General features: G+C 42.4%; 1 protein-coding gene across 3 annotated transcripts in view; it reads left to right on the forward strand.

Moving 5' to 3' along the window:
- Window positions 1-5,212: 5,212 nt before the first annotated feature.
- The window catches only part of CDC42SE2 (CDC42 small effector 2), a 61,388-nt gene continuing 44,156 nt past the window's right edge, over window positions 5,213-22,444 (forward strand). The window contains exons 1-3 of one of the 3 annotated variants that reach the window (XM_015849396.3): window positions 5,213-5,638; window positions 6,086-6,142; window positions 13,422-13,494. The gene's annotated coding sequence lies outside the window, so the exon portion shown is untranslated. Of the gene's footprint in view, window positions 5,639-6,085; window positions 6,143-13,421; window positions 13,495-15,222; window positions 16,722-22,444 lie in introns of those variants that run through there. The other 2 variants (XM_015849397.3, XM_015849398.3) reach the window with 2 other exon arrangements.

The raw sequence follows: 22,444 nt of genomic DNA on the forward strand, positions 1-22,444 counted from the left end.
ACAGCTGTATTAGTAGTATTCTTATTTTAAGGAAAGCTCAGAATGTTTTTCCCCTACATCATCCAGTTCTGTGATGAAACCCCTACTCTTTTGGCCAGTGCTATGGACACAAAATAAATGCCTGTACTTAATGACAGCACTGTTTGAGATCCCAGTAGCAAGCAGAAAGATCATAATGCTTTAGGGCATGATGTTACTACTGTTCACGTGCTGAGGGCAGTTGCTTTTCCTTTTTTGTCAACATGAATATCCTATTCAAAACAAATGTCAGTCTCTGGTGGCTTGAGACTGGAGTTTTTCCAAATTAATGCAGCAAGTTGGAAAGAGATCAAAAAGACCAGCAATATGTATGTGAGTTGATATAACTTGCTGCCCATTACATAAAAGAGGAAAGGTATGTCTTAATGGAATGGCTAACTGCTCAGCCAACCACCACTGCAAGCAGGCTTTTAGTACCACCCATCCACCTGCCAAGTAGGATTCTGTTTTCAAATGTCTAGCTGCAATGAATAACAAAACCAGCAGCAATTTTTAAGTGTAACTGAGCATGAACCTCCCTGATATTGAATGGGAGGGAAAAAAAAAAAAAAAAAGATGAAAAAGACCCAGACACTCAAAATACTGTGTTACAAAGCTATAAACATGCAAACACAAAGTAAGAACCAGGTCTTACTGAAGGCAGGCTGCACAGGTAGCCATCCAGGTGCATCTTGAATATCTCCAGAGGAGCCTCCACAACCTCTCTGGGCACCCTGTTCCAGTGCTCCATCATCCTCACTATGAAGAAGTTCCTTCACATGTTGGTGAGGAACTTCCTATGCTCATGTTTATGGCTATTTACCCTTGTCCTGTCCTCACAAACCACTGAAAACTGGTTGTCCATGTCCCTTTGTGTCTCACACTTAAGATACTTAGGGACATTAATAAGATCACCTCTCAGTCTTCTTTTTTCTAGGCTGAATAGACCCAGGTCAGCCAACCTTTCCTAACAGAGGAGATGCTCCAGGCCCTTTATCATCTTTCTGGCCCTCCACTGGACTCTCTCCAGGAGATCCCTGCCTTTTTTTGAACCAGGGAGCAAAGAACTGGATACAGTACTCCACATGAGGCCTGACTCATCTGCTTTCTTACTGCCCAGCTCTCCAGTCTGTCCGTGTCTTGCTGAATAGCAGCACAGCCTCTGGCATATCAGCCACTCCTCCCAGCCTTGTATTATCAGCATAATTGCTGAGGGTGGACACTGCTCCCTCATCAAAGTCATTGCTGAAGATGCTGAATAAGACTAGACCCAGCACAGAACCTATGGGAACACCATTAGTCACAGGTCTCCAACCAGACTCTGCACTGCTGAATACCACCCTCTGAGCTTGGCCAGTCAGCCATTTCTCAACCCACCTTGCTGTCCACTCATCTGTGCCATGCTTTTTCAGCTTCATTATCAGGATGCCATAGGAGACAGTATCGAAAGCTTTGCTGAAGTCAAGGTAGACCACATCCATTGCTCTCCCCCCATCTACCCAGCTGGCAATAACATCATAGAAGGCTACCAGGTTGCTAGAGCACAGTTTTCCCTTTGTGAGTCAATGATGACTATTCCTGATGACCTTCTTCCAATTGCTTGGAGATGGCATCCAGCACAAGCTGCTCCATCACCTTTCCAGGGACAGAGGTGAGGCTGACTGGCCTGTAGTTCCCCAGATTGTCCTTCTGGCCCTTTTCAAAGGGGTGACACTGGCTATCCTCCAGTTTTTAGGCACCTCTCCTGTTCTCCAAAACCTCTCAAAGATGATAGAAAGTGGTTCAGCAATCTCCTCTGCCAGCTCCTTCAGCAGAAAAAGGAAGGCAGGAAAGGAAGGAAAGGGAAGAAGGGGGGAGGGAGGGAAAGAAAGAAGTGGGTATTTATTTATATTGTTACCAGGAGATGAGCTGCCACCTTGACACTATTCCTCAGCAAAACTGAACATTTCTCTGCTGTGGGGACAGTTACATTAACAGTACTGAGATAAGTTCACTTGGTTTGCAGTTCAGAACATCTTCTATGGTCTTATCCCAAAAAACTGCCTGATGGAAAGGGACCTTGGTGTACTGATGGGCAGTCAGCTGAATATGAGCCAGCAGTGTGCCCAGCTGGCCAAGAAGGCCAGTGGCATCCTGGCGTGTATCAGGAATGGTGTGGTGAGCAGGACTAGGGAAGTCATCCTGCCCCTGTACTCGGCATTGGTGAGTTACCTTCCCAGGACACCCATGGCAACGCCGGAAATAGAGGAACACCAGTGTGTTTGTGGGTGTTACACCCACACACTGTAACTTGGTCGCACCTAACATGTTCAATTCATTGTTCATTTAAAACAGAGAACAACACATTGCTAGATTTAGGACTATCGAGCTTTTTTCTTTTTCTTTTTTTCCTTTTAAGAAGCAATCATTCTTTCACAAACACGATCAAAGCAAGCAATGATAGATTTCTCTTTATTGTGTTTGGAATGCTAACTGCCAAGCACTCTGGCACACAGGGTGGGAAGAATGTCATTTATCATCAAAGGTTCATTCAAATATTGAGTTATTTCTGCCCTGACAAATTTCATGCCTTAGCATGAGGCCCTGAGGAAGCAGGAGAGGGAAAACAAGATTCTGAAAGATAAACTTCCTTCCTAATTTAGATATGGAAGAAGTGGTTTTTAAAAGAAAGAAATGCAGAGAACAGTTACTCTTTACTCAGAAGGACACAAGACAAGTATTTGGAAAGTGAAGATTGTTTGTACGGCTGTGCTTTGGGAAGCTCAGAGTGATCAGACTGTTGATCAGAGCATATTTATCCAACTCATTTCAACCTATAGAAGGGTTGTTGCAGGCATGGCTGGCTCTGTACACAGCTTGTTCCCATGTACAACATGACTGTCCCCTGACAACTTCTTGGCACAGTGTAGATGGACCTCCCATGGTGCTGCCAGACACAGCTTGGAGACACTGGGTGCTCACTGCTTTGTGCTACCAGAACCAGCAAGACACTCTGGGCTCATGGCAAGGAAGAATCCCAAGACTATGAACATTATCAGAAGCTGCCCAACACAGAGAATGACGAATGTATACATCAGTGGTGCTCCCAGTGTGGGTGGTTCTCCACAGGGAGAATTCTTGTATAAGCAGGTTTTGCCCAATATCCTGAAGTGTCCCTTCTGATTCATGCACTTCAGCACAAAGTCTGTCCAGTAAGATCTGGACGTTCTCACTTAAATTATTTCTCAAGTGCACTGTGTGGAAGCAACACACTGCACAGCATTCATTACCCCTGCTGGATATACACTACCAAAACATGGCAAGGTTCTGCAGAAGGTTTTTTGTACAAATATGCCTAGTCACAACATTTCTATTTAGACATGTCAGCATCTTTTCTTTAGTATTTCTTTGATGCTACCTGTAATTTTTCAGGAGTCAAGAACTGAGAAACTGAGCTAATAAAAGAAAAGGAACTTGAGGCTAGAATGACTGGGTCTGCATCCAAATTCTGGATTGTTTGCCTAACCTACCTAGCAGCCTTCTATGATGGTATTAACTGCATCAATAGACAAGAAGTGAACCACTGATGTAATCTGTCTGGACTCCAGTAATGCCTTTGACATGTTTTTCCATAACATCCCTTTCTGTAAATTGGAAAGATATGAATTTTTTGGGGTGAACTCTTTGAGAAACTGGGAACTGCTGGCAAGACTGTACCCACAGAATTGTCCTAATGGCTCAGTATCTGGATGGAGATCAGTGACAAGCGATATCCTTCAGGGATCAGTACAGGGAGTGACGTTATTTAATATCTTCACTGGTGACAATGAGAGTGGGGCCAAGAGCAACCACAGCAAGTCTGGATGACATCAAGCTGTGTGGTGCAGCTGACATGAGGAGGGGTGGGACATCATCCAGAGGAGACCAAACCAGGCTGGAGCAGTGGGCCCAGAGAACTTCACGAGGTTCAACAAATCCAGGTGAAATGTCTTCTAATGAGTTGCAGCAAACCCTGCTGTCAATACAGACTGAGAAAGAAAGATTGTGCATAGCCTTGCTGAAAAGGACTTGAGGGTACTAGAATGTGAAAGCTGGATATGCTCAAGCCAAGTGTACCCCGGGCTGCATCAAAAGAAGTGTGGCCAGCAGGCCAAGGAAGTTGATCTTGTCCCTCTGCTAGGTGACTAGAGAGCAGCCTTTCAGTATCTAAAGGGGAGCTGTAGAAAAGAAGGGAACAGATTCTTTAGCAGGGTCTGTTGTGACAGGACAAGGGGAAAAGGTTTCAAATTAAAAAAGGGGAGATTTAGACTGGGTATAATGAAAAAGGTTTTTAAAGTGAGAGTGGTGAAACACTGGAACAGGTTGCCCAGAGAGGTGGTAGATGCTCTGTCCCTGGAGACATCCAAGGCCAGGCTGGACAAGGCTTTGAGCAACCCGGCATAGCTGTGGGTGTCCCTGTTCATTGCAGGGAGGTTGGACTAGGTGACCTTTGGGTCTCCCTTCCAACTCAGTTCTACAGTTCTATGATTCTGTGATTTGGTTTCTGGTTTTACCATGCACTATCCATATTACCTAAGGCGAATTATACTGTTTCTTTATGCAGCGATTTCTCATCTTGAAAATGGTTATGGTCGTACTTTCTCTGTTTAAAACCAATGCTAACAATGGCTGCAGCAGTGCTTTGCAAGCACCTTTTGGGATCAGCAAACCAGTTACTGCTTCACCACCACTCTGCTGTTGCTAAGATGGGGAGGGTCAGCAAAATGAGGGGTGAACAGCCTGGGGTCCAGTCCAGAGCCTTCCGCAGCACTCTACACTCCTACCTCCTACACTCCCCTCTCCCGAAGCTCCGATCTGCATCATATCTCGCTAACTGCTTTCCCACGGCCCTGCAAGGACAGCGCGCTGCCGCTGATGACTAAGCAAGCCGCTAACCCCTCACATCTGCACAGCAGGTGATGCTAACGCTGCGGCACGCTGGGAGGGGTCCGGAGCTGGGCCTGCAGACTGCAGGTTGTGGCAGGACCTTTCCCGCTGACCACAGCGGGCTGCCGGCTGCCCTTGTACCGTACAGAGGACCGAGCCCGGCCCGGCCCCGCCCTGCCCGCCGCCGCTGAGTCAAGGCCCCGCCAGGCTCGGAGCAGAGGCACGGACCGGCAGGGGTCGCTGCGGGGCTGGGCACGGTCCCTGCCGGCGCTCGCGGCGGTTTGAAAGCGCTCTGGCGGCGGTAGCGGAGAGGGAGCGGGCGGCGGCAGCTGCCGTTGCTACCGCCCGGCCTCTTTTGTCCCCTCCCTCCCAGCGCCGAGCCGAGACCGGCGCGGAGCTGGCCGCTCGGGGATCCGCTCCCCTCGCCACAGCAGCGCTGCCGAGGTCGCCATCTTCACCTCCATCCACCCCGCCCCGGAGCCTCCCGGCCGGGCTCACAACGCCGCTCCGCACCGCGCAGGGAGGGCGCTCGGCCGGGAGCGCGAGAGGGGGCCTGTGCTCGCTGCATGTGACTGCCCGGCCGCGCCGGCCGCCCCGCCGATCGCATCCGCATCCTCCTTGCAGTCTCCCCGCAGCGCTGGGCGCCCGGCGAGGGGTTACGGAGGTTCCGAGGCGCAGCGGGAAGACAAAGGAGCGGGCGCCGCCGTGGGCCGCGGTGAGTGAGTGACATCGGGGGGGTCCGCCGAGCTCGAGCCCCCGGTGCCATGGGAAGCGCCTGGCAGGGCAGGGCCGGACCGAGAGCGGGTACCGACACCTGGCGTCTTGAAGGGACCGCTCCGTGTCGCTGCAGCAGGCCCGGGGGCGATGCTGGGCTGCGGGCAGGGCGAAGCGCGCCGCTTTATGTCGCGCTGTGTATCGGGCAGGTGCCGCGGCGGGTGCTCGGGGCGCGGGCCTTGGGCCCAGCCCGCCGGGGGCAGCGGGCGTGGAGTGAGCCCAGGGTGGTGCTGCGGGTGGGGCGCCCTGAGGGCCGCCTGCTTGCCGCAGATGCAGCCCGATAGCGCGTCCCCGGAGGTGCGGCCGTGTGGCAGCGGAGATGGGGGGGGTTGGACTGCTCCTGACCGCATTTTAACCGTGTGCTTCTGCCACAATCTTGCTGTTACAGGCTGAGAGAACGTAAGGTCCTGGGACTTTTCGCTTTGAAGCTGATATGATTTAAACTGTAAGTTCACTCATTCTCTTCTTAAGGGTGGATGGATGGATGGATGATTTTCTCTCTCACTTTTTCTGCTACAAAAAAACTTAAGATGCAAATTAAATGAAATCCTCAAGCAGAGTTCTCGCAGCCACTGCAGTACATCTTTACAGTACTGTGATAACAGGATGCAAAACTGAAGTGGTTTGTAAAGCCCGGATGTAGTGTTTTGTAAAGCCTGAGGTTCTGTTTTTCTGTGTTTTGTTTCATGCTGAGTCTTGTTTGATCCTAAAGGACAAGTGGCTGCCATTGGATCTCAGTTAAACATGCAGGGAGCCCTTGTAGCAGTAACACTGACGGGTTTACTTATATTTAAATGAATCAATTGGGGTTATGCATGAGGAATAAGCACATTATAAGGAGTGTTTAGTCAATGCCATTTGTTTAGGTAATCTCATGAATGATAGCTCAGTACTGGTGCAGGGAAGTATCTGAAAGATATCTTTCACGTTTGTGATATAGTCACAATTTTGAAAGACAAAATAACTTAGTGATTTTATTATTTTTCTTAAGGTTAAAAGGGGCTGTTTCAATGAAATCGTAAAGTATTTTCAAGCAAATTATTGCAAACGTTAATTAACTAAGTTGAAGCTCAAATAAGCAATGAAGTCATATATTGTATATAGATTCTAATATGTACATAGATTTTTTTCTTTTTTTTAACCAACATACATTGTTGCTCTTTTAAATTTAATTTCACCCTAGAATTCAGATGTCATTGTCTGAATACCTAAAAATATTTTGCTAATATAGGAAATGCTTTCAACACGGTTTCTGCTTTGAGGAAAGGAGGCTCTCATTTTCATAGATCAATTATTCTGTGTTCAAGACACTTCCTTGTGGAGGTTCTGAGTATCTAAACCAAAGATGTTTAGGTGAGAAATTGTATTGTACGGTCTATGAAATATCCTAATCCATTTTATACACAAGATGAAGAAAACTGAAACTGTTGGCAGGTGCAACTTGTTGTCGAGGAATGCTGCTGCTGTATCACATACTATCTTTTATTTAAAGCTGTAAAGCTAATCATATACAGACAATTTACCCACACAACCTCACAGATTACTTTGATGAATCCTGGTAGTTCTGACCCTGTAAACATGTCAGGAGTTCTGTGGTGGCTCACAGCGTGGCCATCTAAGGGAAAGCCTCTGGAGGCGGTGGCTTCTCATGATTGAAAAACGAGAAATGAAAATGTTTCAAACACACTGTCATGTTTTCTGCTGTCAAAAAAAAAAAAAAAAAAAAAAAGTTGGGCTGCTTTAGGAATTGAGAAAAAAAAATGCAGTTTATGTTTTAAGTGACTTTTTGAATGTTTTTTCTTTTTACTGTTACTTTTCTTCCTAGCCATCAGAGCATTCAGTGATTAGAATACTACTCCTAAATGAGTATCAAGAAATTGAATTCTGTCCTATGGAAACGTTGCAGTAAGCAAGAAATATTAAATGCTCACACTTAACGTTTTTCCCTGGTGTATAATCAACACTTCTGCTTTTCTAGGAGTAGTGGCTCATGGTGGTGAAGCAGTTTGTTAATCAGCAGTTCCTGGGTAGTCTAGCACCTGGTAATCTGAACAAGCCTTTTGGAGCTTGCCCAAACCCTTTAGATGTTGGTGCCAGACCATTTGACCGTCAAAGATAGTGTGCATGTTTGGAAGGGTGTCTCTTTCTTGCAGTAAGACGAAGTTACTTTCAGTTACTGCTAGCAGTGCAGTAAACTATTATGTAAATAAAAATGACCTTTTTACACTGTTGACAGATGAATTACAAGGAGAATATTTCATTATGGAGTGTATAATTGAGGTGGCAGTTTCTTGGAGCTGAAATTACTCAATGATATAACAAACTACTTCCTGAAAGTACCTTTCTTGCAAGTCCTTTCTTGCAAGTCCCCCTCCCCCCCTTTTTTTTTTGAGGGGTGGAAATTTGATTTTTGTGAAATGGCTGATTGTACATAAGCCTGGTGCACTACATGGCTAAGAAAATCTCTTGCCAGTTTGCTTTACACATGCAGTAAAGACTCACTTTAGCTCTACTTTGAGTGCAGATATCACTGGGTTCTGGTCAGTGTCACTGAGCACTTGGTTATAATCCAAATACAACTGACTGTACCCACCTTTGAGTGATCCCCTGGCTGTTCAAATTAGTTTTCAGTCTCTTAGTTTCAGCTCTTGACTACACTTGGGAACTTAAGTGTAGAAGTGAGTAGAAATTTCACATCAGGTATATTAGTTCTACACATGTTTTTAGGAGGTAGGGTTCTATCTATAGCTGCTCTCATTTTTCTGTTTTTTTTTTTCACATAATGCCATATGATATGGAATTGTAAAACCATAGAATCATCATGGTTGCTAAGATCGTCTGGTCCAGCCACCAGCCCATCCTCACTGTGCCCAGTAAACTGTATCAGTTGCTTCCAGATCCATGTATTTCTTGAACACCTCCAGAGATGGTGACTCCACCAACTCCCTTGAGCAGACTACTCCAATGCCTGAGCACTCCTTCTGAGAACAAATTTTTCCTAATAACTAAATATTCCTCTGGAGTGTGAATTCAACCATAGTGTAGGAGTGGGATGTTGTTTTTGCATTAGGACTAACAAGGTAATATATTACTAATAGTCTTTTCCTAGTCTTTTTACTTCATCTGGGGTCTTTGATAGTCTTTACATGCTCAGCAGATAGGTGAAGTAATTTATAGTCACAGAGATTAGGTAGATGGAGTAATATACAGGTACAAAGACTGCAGCTCTTGTCTGTCCAGCCATCTGGAATACCTCTGAGTCTTGAGTAAAAGACAGTTAGACATTCCACTCCTAAACACTGTGACAAGGATATCAATAGACTTGTTATGTTGAAAGACTACTATTTTTTTGTGCGGGACAGACGAGACCTGAGTGATAGAAAACTTAAGGAGGAGAGGTTAAACAATTAGCAGTATTCATGTTTAGTTAGCAATGATATATGTTTAGCAGGTATCCATATGTTCAGTTGAGCATATTTGTGAAGATCTGTAAACCTGAAGTACTAAGCCAGTAAGGAGCCAGGGGAGGAGGAAAAGATAAGCATCTAGTAATAGGGCATAAAAGATGTAATGAGGCTTTCTGCATGTGCTCCAGCTTGCAGGATGCCCGCCACTGCAATCACTAATAAAATCTGCTTTTATCAGAGACACCGTCCTGATAAATTATTTGGATATTTCCAAGAATAGCATGGTTCCTATAGCCCAGACAGCCTCCAATCCTGATGTCACCAATCAGTTTATTTAAAGATGAGCAACAGGTCCAGTATTGCGTTCCTTCCCCCTCCTTCCCCTTCTCCCTCACAAGTGAGACAATTCTGTTCCTTGACTCTGGAAGTCAGTGCTTTGCAGGAGCCTCCTGGATTGCCTACAGCTTACTGTGTTACTTCTTCAGCAAGTGTCTGAGTGGTTGAAGTCTCCATGTAGGACAACCACTTGTGATTGTGATGCCTCCTATAACTGGAGGTAAGGGCCTCATGAACAGGCTCTAACTGATCTGGTGACCTGTAGTAGACACCCATCACAAGGCTCTCTTTGCTGCCTCTGTAACTATGATCCATAGGCTTCCAACTTGCTCATGACTGTTGTTTAGTGAAAGATCTTCACATTCTCTTCCTTTCCTGATGTAGATAGCAACACCCAATTCCCTCCTTCCTCGTCTCTCTCTTTTGCACAGCCTGTAGTCATTAATTGCCACATTCCAGTCATGGCAACCATCCCACCAGGTTTCAGTAATGACAACTATATTATGGTCTTCCAGTAGCATAGCAGCTTCCAACTTCTTCTGTTTGTTTCCCAAGCTGCAGATGTCAGTGCAGAGGCACTTTAGCTGGGCAGCTGGTCTTGTTACTTTCTTAAGAGGTAACTTCTCAATTCCTTTTAGGTATTTCCCTTGGTTTTCCCCATTGCATTCTCCTGTTTGCCCCAGCAGTCACTGCCTCATCATCGTAGAGTTCTGTATGTGCTGCAGTGTTGCTAGCACCTGTCAAGACAGTGGATCCTTCAAGGCTTCTGCCATCACCCTGGCCCTCTAATATAGTTATGTCTCCCCACACGTTATCATGGGAAGGCTCACTATCCCCCCACTAAACACCTTGTTTAAATCCCTTCCAGTGAGCCTGGATAGCTTTTCCCCATGGACCCTTCTTTCCCTTTGAGAAAGACAAACCTCATCTGATGCCCATAAACCTAGTGCTATGTAGGTTAATTGGCTGTCAAAAAAAACCCAAAGTGCTGGTATGGCACCAGCCACAAAGCTAGGTATTTAAAAATAAGATCTTTTGATTTGTTTCTGCGTCCTTAGGCAGTGCGGGAGGCAGAGAAGAAAAGATGATCTGTGCATTCAATTCCTTTCCTGTTCCAAGGCCTTGAGGTCCCTTTTGGTAGTCCTTGATCCACATGTAGCTGCTTCATCTCCTTCTGTATGGAAAAACAATAAGGGGTTGTGGTCCACCAGCTGAGCCATGCTGGGTAGTTTCCTGGGGATGTCCCTTGCCCAAGCTCCAGGACAGCAGACTGCTCTAAGAAGAGCATGCTCAGAATATTGGATGTTCAGTTTTATGTTGGGAGGAATCTCCTACAACTGATACTTGTCACTTCTTCAGTGAAGTAGTCTTAGTGTTGAGGGAAGGCTTTTAATGGTTGGATTTTGTTAGAATGTCTAGACTGAGTGGGCTGTCACCACCCACAGACCAGCCTTCCACATCCAGGGCCTCATACCTTTTGTACAGGCACCTGGAGGGGCGGAGCAGACAAGGAGGGTTTTGGTTTTGTTTCAGCTTGCCTCCATCTGCTCTGTTCTTGCCCTCAGCCTTGCAGCTTTTTTCCTCAACCTGATGTGATACTGGTTGCCTTGAGTTTGTGCTTTTTCCTTTGAAATAACCTGTTCGTGCATGAACTGTGGTTTCCCTGCTCCCTCTTTTTCTTCCTAATGACACTTGTGCATCCTGTAGCTTGGCCTCGAGGCTGAGTAGGTCACCTGCCTGCTCATACCTCACACAGCTGTTTGACTGCTGCCCTGCAGAGACAGTGAGAGGCTCATGTGCTCTACACAGCCGGAGGTGTAAAGTTGCCACCGAATTTAGTCAGGGTTGCAACATCCTTCCTTACAGAGGTGGACGCCCTAGCTCTACTTCGGGTGGATGCCAAGATTATCTCCGTCCTTGCAGTAATAATCCTGAACTTCAGAGTGTGATGACCCTGAACTATGCAGGTGATAATCACCTAATGAACCCATCTCCGTAACCCACAGGGTACTCGCTTGCTGGCTTGCTTGCTCGCCATCCCGCCCTGCGCGACCAGCCGCGTCAAGCCCTTCTCACACTCTACACGTTGTTTGCCCGGACGTCCTGTTCGCTCAGCTCCCCAGTGCCAGATTTTATCCACTGTCACCCTCCGACTCCGCCCCTACCGCGTCAGCGCTGCTGCACGTCAGGGGCTGCTCACACTCTTAACCACCGACTTTTGTTCTGTAGAGTTTTGCTTCGGATTTCCTTTCCTGTGAAGGCTCCCTCGGTGTGAAGTTCTACTATGCAACTGACTACACGTTATTGTTTCTTCTCCATTTCCCGAATTTCTATGCTAATAAGAAATTTATCAGTTTTCTGTCTGTGACATATAATACTGTTCTGTTGAATTTCCTCTCTTCCTTACCTTCCTCCTCAGCATTCTTTTTTCTTAACGTTTTTCTTCTTTTATACAGTCTGTTTGACCTGCTTTTGTCCGTCTCAACTGTTTCTGATCTATACATTTTCCCTTTTTATTTATTTTTTTTTTCAGGAGAGCATGGGGTAAAGGTTGTTTTTTAAAAAAACAAGAAAGAAAATGAAAGTTAGTTTAAAAACTCTGCAGTTTTACTTTTTAAATCTGGTTTACGTCAGCCTGACAAAAAGCAGAAGATTCAGTTGTGAACAACGAAGGACTGAAGTATGACAAGCCCCTACTGAAAATCAGCGAGCAAATTTCTTTTAATATAGTGTGACAGATAAAACATTAAGAAACCCAGGTGTAGAAGAGATTTAAAATTAAATAAACATTTTTAAAATCCACAAAATATTGCCCTGTTTAACACAGGAGATTCATAACATTTAATTTACTACAGCTTCTGCCATAATTTACATTAGCATTTTGAACTGGATTGGAGTCATCTACTTTCCTCACAATTTCTGTGTGTTTAGAAGTCCCTTTCTGACATGCAGGTGCAATCAAGACAGTTTATCATTACAAGTGGATGCTCTCAGAACACAGGATTGGTTGTTATTGTTTTGGATTTTAGATTGTTTTTGTTGTTGTTTGTAACAAAAGTTTAGCACCAGTGAATAATCCACTGACAATCCACAGTTCAATAGGAGGTTCTAGTGCAGTGTTTATTCTTGTTAATTGGCGACTGTTCTTCTGAATCTGTTTCCTTTCTGTTATTGCTTGCAGTACTTGTAATCCATCCTTCCTCTTACTGAGAACTGCTGAGTTTGTTAGCAGATGTCATGGATGATAGTTAGTGGCAAACATCTTTGCTCACAAATACCGCAAGTCTTAACTGAAAAGTTATGCATTTCTATTACATACATAGTTCAGGAAATAAATGGCTTGTACAGTCTGGCATTACCTCTGGTCTGAAGCATGATGAGTGAGATGGATTGTCTAGCTGAAACTGCACACCAAATTGGTTGGAACATGCATCTGTTCTGGTCCTTTCCACCAGCCCCTGGTAATGTTAAGATTTGACTGTAGCAAAGAAAACAGCCAGAACTGAGCAAATGATGCATTTGAACTTATGTTTCTCAGGTACTTTACAAACTATTACTATATATATATGTATGTTAAAAACATTGTATATTTATGTGCCTGTCTGTATACAAAACACATAAATGTATATTTTTTAAAAAAAGTGTATTTCCTCAACTCTTGTTTGTGGAAACACATCAGTAAAGAACACCAAAAGTGCACAAGTCAGTACTTGCATTAAACGCTGCAGTAAACAAGGAAGCCACTTCTCCTTGAATTCATTCATTGATGCCAGGAGCTTTCAAGCTTTTGTGAATTATGTTATTTATGGTGCTTTGCAAAGGAAGAAGACATGAAGAAACTTCTGATTCTGGTCTGATTCTTGATATCTTTTCTATTTACTTCATAATAACATGAAGTTACATTGTTCTATACTATAGATAATCTGTGCTGACAACTATAACAGATACTTACACTGGTTTGGTTTTTTTTTTCCTCTTTAGCATTGGGGATATTTTCAGTAAATAACTTGCTGCTTACAGAAACAAATGAAATAACTGAAGTTGTGAAATACAGGTAGGTAATACAGCTAGTTTATTTTTCATTTTAAATGTTAAGCTAAATGTGGATGATGAATCTATGCATATTCATTGTGATGACACAACTGTCACGTCATTATAGAGCTTTTAACCCTGAATAGATTGGATCTGATTTCTTGGCACTTTTCATGAATTCTAAAAATCATTTTGTTTTTCTCCCTTGTGATGGTGGCTGAAAAGTGACAGCTGTGTGCTCTTGCAGCTAGGAAAGCAAATGGTATCCTGGGCTCCAGGATGCCACCTATGAGGGGTGGCCATCAGGGGCAGAGAGGTGGTTGTCCCATTCTACTCTGCCCTCGTGAGACCCCATCTGGAGTACTGCATGCAGGTCTGGAGCCCCCAGCACAAGAAAGACAGAGAGCTGTTGGAGAGGGTGCAGAGGAGGGCCATGAAGATGATCAGGGGGCTGCAGCCAGGTTGGATGGAGCCCTGGGCAGCCTGGTCTAGTATTACATGTGAAGGTTGGTGACCCTATTTATGGCAGGGGGATTGGAGCTTGATGATCCTTGAGGTCCCTTCCAACCCAAGCCATTCTATGATTCTATGAGTCTCTCATGAGAAATGCAGCAGAATTACGATAAGCATACTTCTTCTGTGCTTGTAATAAAAACACTGATTAATATTCGTACCTAATTCGAACCTACTTTAATAGGAAGTCCAGGTGCTTTGTGACCCTCAATTAATTTAATTAATTACTTTTTTAGCACTGAATAGTCTTAATGCCCCAACAGATTTAGGTACTCCTGGTATGTGCAGCTCCACATATTTTATCTATATTTTTTTCCCTAATTATTGTACTGAAGTGTGTTGTTCTTGGCTTTTTTGGTTATTTTATGTCAATTTTACATACCTACTTCATTGTTCAAATTAAGTTTTTAAATTTATTTGCTGTTTCTAATTCTTCACTAAGATGATTAAATTCTGGTTTTCTTTCATGACACTAAGAATTTAACTTAAATTTAATACTGCATATTACTGCTTATTGTAGTTTGCTGAGCTTTGAAAGACCCATTCAGGTTGTCTGTAATACTTAATTCTTCCCATCAAGTAGTTATGCTTTGGTGTGCTCTTATGTAATGTTGATTAATGGCCACCATTTCTAATGAGCTGAGTTCAACTTTAGCAAAACTCCAGCATATATCTATTAAATATCAACTTAAATAGTTGATATTGTTTCAGCACATTTATGTAGGATTGAGTTGGATGTTGTGTTGATGAATATGCTTTAGCTGGGAAGTATTGGTGATGGTTGGACTAGATGATCTTCTGGGTCTTTTCCAACCTTGATAATTCTGTGATTCTGTGAGTTCAGTGGATTCAGAAAGTTTTAAATTATGCTTTAATGTTTTCCTTTCGATTCTGTTGTCTAAAAATTCCATATGAACTTTCAAGACAGACTGTTAGATAACAGTACGTTAGGGAATTAGTGCAAAAAAGAGTTACATGTGTTGCTTCCTCAGGAAGAGATGTGTCTTGTGAACATATTTCAGAATTCTGTTCTAAGAGCAGAACATACAAAATAGTATTTAATGATTCAAATACTAAGAAATAAAGATTTTTCTATTTTACATCATCCTTTCTGCTTCAGAGCACCATTCATGAAATATGTAATTTGAGTAGCAGTCAAACTTGATGGTTTCCCCTGAAAACAATCAGTTAGATGTATTTAATTTAAATATTTGTTAAAAGCTAAAATGACCTTTTTTTTTTTTTCCCCCCCTCTTTTCGTCTTTCTCTCTCCCTTATCCTGAGCTTGTTTGACAACTCTGAAATGTTTTGAGTATGAGTGATAATACCAGACATGTTTGGGCTGATCTTTCATGTAGAGCACTTCCTTTGTATGAGCATACTTGCTTTTTTCAGCCACGATTTTGCTATTAGTTGTAAGCATTCTGCTGGAGAGCCTGGGAAAGGAGGAGTCCACACGTGTATTTATCCCAGAGAGAACTGTAATAAAGGGGTAGTTTCTATTACCAGCATCTGAAGCTGGAAAGGTAGGTGATGTCATACATTAGGGACAGGAGCTGCAACCTGCTTCCTTCAGGCCTGCCTTGCTGTTTCATCTGTCGCCTGCTTCAATGCTGTTATGTCTTAGGAGCAGATCTGGAAACATATATAGCCACCCTGTAAGAAATGTTTCACTGGGGAATTGGCATGGTGTGTGGAGATGGGAAATACCCATTCTGGAAATTCTGTTAGGAGTCTGGGGAGTAGAGCATAGAGAAGAATATGGTGTTCAGATGAAGTAATAAAACAAAAACACACCCTGTAGAGATTGGTGTGAGAGAAGAGACAACACGCATTTGGGTGGCAGTTCATAGGGATAATAACAGCAGGTGAAAGATGTTGGTGATTTGTGATTGAAGAGGAAGACCAAGGAAAGGAGGTAGAATGCTTAAGGAGAATGGGGACTGTACTGAGTGTATCAGGAGGGCTTGTGCATGGGTGAGAGCTGGTGTGGGAGCATATCAGTGGGGAAGGGAAAGGACTTCTACTCAAGCACTGGAGACAGTCAGCAGTGATAGAGGGGAGAAGAGGGAGCCATGAGACAAAGAGAACTGCAGAATCACAGTTGTAGATGTTGGAAGAAACCTCTGGAGATCATCTAGTCCAACCCTCTGCTAAAGCAAGCTCCCCAGAATAGGTTGCATAGGAAAGTGTCTAAACGGGTTCTGAATATCTCCAGAGGGGAGAACTCTGCAAGCTCTCTGGGCAGCTTGTTCCAGTGCTCTGTCACCCTCAAAGTAAAGATTTTTTCCTTATGTTCCTGAGAACTTCTATGTTCCAATTTGTTCTCACTACTCCTTGTCCTGCTGCTACCTACCGCTGGAAAGAGTCTGGACCTACCCACTTGAATACCTCCTGTTAGGTATTCATAAGCATTCATAAGACTGCCCCCTTCAATCTTCTCCAGACTGAACAGTTCCAAGGTCTCTCAGCCTTTCCTCATAATAGAGATGCTGTGACATCATTTTTGTGGTCCTCCACTGGACTCTCTCCAGTAATTCACTGTCTTTCTTGAATTCAGAAGTCCAGAAATAAACACATTACCCCAGATGTGGCCTCACAAGGATAGAAAAGAGGGAAGGATCACCTCTCTCATCCTGCTGGCCACTCTTTTCAATGCACCCCAGGACATCACTGGCCTTCTTGGCCGTAAGGGCACACTATTGGCTCATGGTTCACCTGTTGTGCACCAGCACAGTAAGTCCGTCTCTGCAGAGTTCCTTTCCAGCAGATCATCCCCTTATCTGTACTGATGCATGCAGTTATTCCTCCCCAGGTGTAGGGCTCTGTATTTACCCTGGAAGGGTATATCTCCATAAACATCTTGCAGTCTGTCCTATTCTAACTTTCAAACAAACAAACAAATGTATTTCTTTATTTTTAAGTGTTTTGCTGTTCAGTCTGGCAGTTCATGAGATGAAGGTGCAGAACAGTGCTGCATCACCAAGGCCATTTCTCTCAGCCTTTTTACTGGGAAGCCTGTAATTTCTTTGTGGTAATACAAGAAGGACTGTACAGAGCAGCAGCTGTGGAGCAAGATGAATAGCATGAGAACCAAGGACATGTGTAGTAGAAGAAGTAATATCTCAGAGCTCTGATAGGATAAGCTCCCACATAAACAGTTCAGGAGTGTTTGTAGAATGCTCCATTGACATGTAAAGGTGGATGGGAAAGTTGTGGGAGCTGATGGGAAAGCTAGAAAAAGAAAATTTGTGAATGTATATAAGTGATGTGAGAACTTGTAATAAACGATCTGGATCATTCACTTCTGAATTCATGCATCAGATCTGAATCATGCATGGGGGGGGGGGGGGGGAAAGAAAAAAAAAAAAAAAGTATTTTCCTTTTGCATTCCAGTATTGCCACGTACCACTTACTCTACTAAAAGTCTAGAGTCTGGTGTGGGGAAGTGCTCTTGCTGTCAGAAGTACTAACCTAGAACCCTAGCATACTATTCATGGCTTGTGTTTGTCTGGATACCACTACAGGAAAGCCTGCATATCTTTGTAATATGAAGTACAGTAAAGTACACCTATGCTGTTAAGTCACTGAAGCTTTTTGCCAAATGGAAAACATAAAACAAAAGTTGTCAGTAAAGTCCAGTAAGAAAATAGCTACAATGGAAGCCAACTTTCATTATACCTGTCTCTATGAGGAGAATGCTAACCAGAAATTAGGATTAGAAAGTGTGGAAGGAAAACTGGGTGATATCTAAATTGAATACTTAAACTGCTTTGTCCTTCTTTGTGGGTAAGCCCTCCTTATGGGGAGGCTACAGGAAGAGCTCAGAAAGACTGAGGCCTCAAAATAAATGCTACCAGGAAGTATAACTGAAACACACCTGCATAATGTTGAGTTACTGCACTTTGGAATGTTGCATGTAAACTTCGAAAGATCTTTCATTTTCAAGGTCTTACATTTTGACTTTTAACTAGCTGTAGAATATATTTTATAATGAGATTTAAAGTTTTTCTACCAGATGGGAGAGTTCTATTCTCTAAGATTTTTTTTTCTTTCTTTTTAGAAGTGCAGACATATGCTGTAATCTTAAATTGGATACATGTATATATAGTACGAAGTACGGCTGTGTGTGCTTCCTGCCCTCTTAAGCACAGTGTACTTTGCAGTTATATTTTCAGTTTTTTGTCCTGAATGCCCCAAGCCTCCACACAACATAATGCTTAAGACAGACTGCCATCTGCAATTAGCATGCTGAAGAAGAATGTCCTGAAACTACTTGAGCACTGATGTCTTATTTCCCTGGAGAGACTGGGGGAAGTGTTAATAGCCCGTGTTGGGGATTTAGTGCTTGCTATTTGTCTTCTTTACATCAGCTTTTTAGTTAGCATCCAACATGTAGTACTACCAGAATGTACATAGTTAAGGAATGCTAGATTATGAAATAACAAGATACTTAAAATTGTGTAAGATGGTTGGTCAGAGGCAGGACCGTTGGTCAGAGGACCTCATATGAAATTTAAGAATCTGGTCTTTGCAGCAGGCTGGTTGCAAAAGAGAACTTATGGGAAGATGTCTTTCCTTTATCTTGTCTAAATTTTGTTCCTGAATACAGGTTCAACTTCTGACTGTGTCCATTTATAGATATTTTGGTGTCTGTTTTCTTCAAGAAAAGGAAGAGTATAATATTATCTTCTATATTAATGATCTAAAGAAAGAAAGAGTAAATGATAGACAGATGTTTGCTAATGGTATAATTTAATTTCAGGTTCCTCTTTGCCCACAGAAAATACTCTGCCATTGATATCACTTTGGCATCTTTTTTTGGCCCAACACTTGCTAGAGCACATTGAAGGACATTGAACAGCTTAATTTCTAGTTCCGTTTTTAACTGATGTACTGCTTGCTACTGGGTTCTCCCTTAATTGAGAAAGCACTTGGAGGACATATGTGTTCCAGTAATTGCTTACTCAGGTCTTTGGCAACCACATTAAAAATACTGTCTTGAAAATGTTACAAACATTCAACTTCAGACATCAGTGTTTCACAGATGTCTTGCTTTCTTTCGCATGTTTACTTATGTCTAGAGTTGTCACAGTTCAGAAGCTTAGGTGCCACCAGGTGTTCAAGGGAGACTTATCTGAAATGTTTATTAAAATTCTTTCTTCAAATAACAGTTTTCTCAGAAGACAAGATTCTGCAATGCAATTTACCTCTTAATATGGGGAACAAAGTATTTTCTTATTGTCCCCGCCTTCTTAGACACGAGCTAGACACAATGTTTTTCAAGAATTCAATGTCTTTATTTGATTGAGGGCATTTGAAGAAGTGCCATGCCTGCCTGTCTTTCCTTCTCTATTGAAATGTATAGCCATCTTCAACCCTTCTTGTCTTTCTTGATTCACAGTTATTAATTCTACTGGGAATGTTATCTTTCAGATTCAAGTGGGGAGGGAGTGTAAGCGGGCAAAAATTGCCTTTACTGCTGTTGCCTGTCTGTCTGGATTATGTATGACTAACTGTTCTTCTGAGGCTGATTTATTAGATTTTGTTCCAATTATTTGTCAACAGTTATTCTGTCAGTCAAGTTGGGGCAACTAGCCTTGAGGACTAATTAAATTCAGATGCTGAACAGTATTTAGAGCACATTGTATCGTTGCAGCAGGAGTTTGAAGAACTGGAAGATTGGCCTGGAACCATAATTTACTCGAATCCCTTAGAACAGCAAAAAGAAAAATGCTGCTTTTGAACTGACTAGAGCAGAAAAAGAGTAGTGGGAGAGTTGCTGTGACTTCATTTGGTTTGCTTTTTAATCAACATGAGTGGACTAGAAAATGGGAATGACAGTTAAGCTCCCATTTCAAGTGTAGTCTTCTCAAGTTAGTACTGTTTGGAAAGGTAGTTTCTCTATGTGAAGGTGGAAATCTGAAATACATTCTCTCAAAGATAAATGCATGGATGATGATACATATTCCTAGCTTTATTGAGTGCACTGAGTTGGGCGCGTAGAAAAGTATTGCGATTAATTATTGGGACTGGGCAGGAGGGAGGGCAGGAGTGTGAAGTGGAATTGCCATTTAACTTGTAAAAGAGCCAGATGATTCTGTAGTTGAGAGTGCTTGCTTGTCAAATCTGGCAGATGTGAAGTGGAAATTATTGGGCACTTGGCATTGCTGCAAACCACCTGCCAAACTTTTCATTTATGTTTTGAGAAACTTCTAACAAGTCTTCTTACTCCAAATGCCCTAATTGGCTAGAATGCTAATACATTGAATGTTTTCTGCCTTTTAACAGTCTGTGACTGGGCAAATAAACTAAAAGCCACACAGTGACCCGAGTTTGTGTAATCCCTGGTGAGCTTAAAGTACACATCCCATGACTAATTTGTACTCAGATCTTCCCACTTGATTTTTCTGTTGTTGGGAGAATACGTTTGCAATAGATTGTTTAATCTTTTTGACAATACTGCCATGGGAAAAATGCCTAGAAAGATATTTTGTCAACAATTGCATTCTCATAAATGCCATTTCTCCTTTATTTCTTTATCCTCTTCTCTTGCTCTGAGTCTGCTTCCTCAGATTCTCCTATCTTTGCCTCTGGATATTTAGATACTTTTCATCAAAGGTTCTTAATACATCTGTTTATCTACTACTGTGGTATTATTACACATGCTTTTACTTCCCTTCCCCACCCCCAAACCCCATTTATTTGTTTGTTCAAGAACAAATCTCCCACTCAACCTGTTTGTGTTTAAATATAAGGCCTGTTTCAGGAGCATGGTCTCTTACTCTGTTCTGCCCTGCTTCTTCTCACCCTTTCTTATCCAGGTATAACCTTTCTCATTACTTTTCTGTCTTCCTGTCTCTTTCAGCTGCTTCTGTCTCAAGTAGCTGTAGTGGTTGTTCTCTGTGGGGTTATGCTGATAAATGTACTGGGACTCAGACTGTTAGGCACATTGTTCTGAAGTCTTTAATGGCATGATGAGCTAGAAAACTCAAATACATTCACAGTGTTGATAGAATTAATAGTTGTCCAGAAATAATAGCTTGTGTCTCAGAAACTGGTTATATTTGGAGGACATGTTTTCAGTGTGAACAAGCAATTTTGAAAAGAAGGAATATCAGCCACTTCTGATGAGAACTCAGTTCTCAGAAGAACTGTAAAGCTTTTCACTATTGCACTGTCATTCTGGTAGTATTTGTACATTTTGGAAAGGTTTTTTGTTGTTGTTGTTGTCTTTTTTTGAGATGCTACATTTTCAGTATGACATTATTCATCAAAATATTGTCGATGATTTGTGTTCAGAACTCCTTCAAAAATCCCCAAAATTTGGGTTATTTTTTCTTCATGACAGAATCAGTATAGAATTAATGAGTTGATGACCAGTACATGCTGACTGTTACTACTGGTAGTACTAGTGCTGTCTAAATTTTGTAACATTCTGTATTATTATAAATTAAGTTAAATCTGCATTTGTTTTTAATACTTAGCCTCAAGAGGAGGCTCATGGCTTTTTGCACGTCTCAATAGATGAACAGAAATGCTTGATTTTTAAGTATGTAATAAATATGCACATATGACTTAATATCAGGCATTCAGAAATGGATGTAATGGTGACATAAGAAGCAAATGCACATTTTCTTGGTAAACACCAGACAACATTATTCACTGTGCTACATATCCAATAATTAGTGTTATTTTAATGCACTCTGTATAATTCCACCACACTTCTGATTGTTAAGCATCTCTGTTCTTTGAGTTACTTGTTGTGGTTGAGTGTTGTCTAATGTGAACTACATATGTTTGCTGGCTCTTCCCCACTCCCCTTTTTTCTGTTAATTTTATGTTATGTTTTTAACATAAAAGCTTAGATCCTTTCTAGCAGTTGCTCTACCATCCCAGCCATGGAGCTATGCAATAGGAAATGGAGAGATAGATGCGAAATTTGGCTAGGAAAAGGAGTAGATGACATCAAGTATTCCAGTGAAATCAAGAATAGGTGAAATCAACTGTTACAAGTGAACATGGTACATGTACCTTTTTTGATTTTGTAAACCTATGGATGAAAGACCACAATTAAAGACATCACAAATTCTGGGTTAGAAGAATAATTAAGTTCTTACTGCACTGGAAGTATTTGAGTCAAGGTCCTGATAAAATAAACTGCTAGTTATATAGTTCAGGACCTCTTTATTTATCCTACTAACTTCTTTTTTTTTCTGCAAAGTTGTTGCATGGCACAAAACCCAAGATAGTTAACTACGAATGTCTTGCTTTATTTTGTTTTCCTAAATATGATCTTTTAAAGCAGTTTCCTTCCAGAAATTGTACTTGTGTGTCACTGCCTTTCTTTGAGACTGTTCAGAAGTTATCACCTCGGGCTTAAAATCTCAGCAGAAGTACCAAGAAGAAGGTGCTTTAGGGGTGATCTAACCTGTTTCTCACAAGGTTAGCAGAAAATA

Source organism: Coturnix japonica, chromosome Z (assembly GCF_054131305.1).
Source record: "Coturnix japonica strain WE chromosome Z, WE-NBRP24, whole genome shotgun sequence".
Lineage (NCBI taxonomy): Eukaryota > Metazoa > Chordata > Aves > Galliformes > Phasianidae > Coturnix > Coturnix japonica.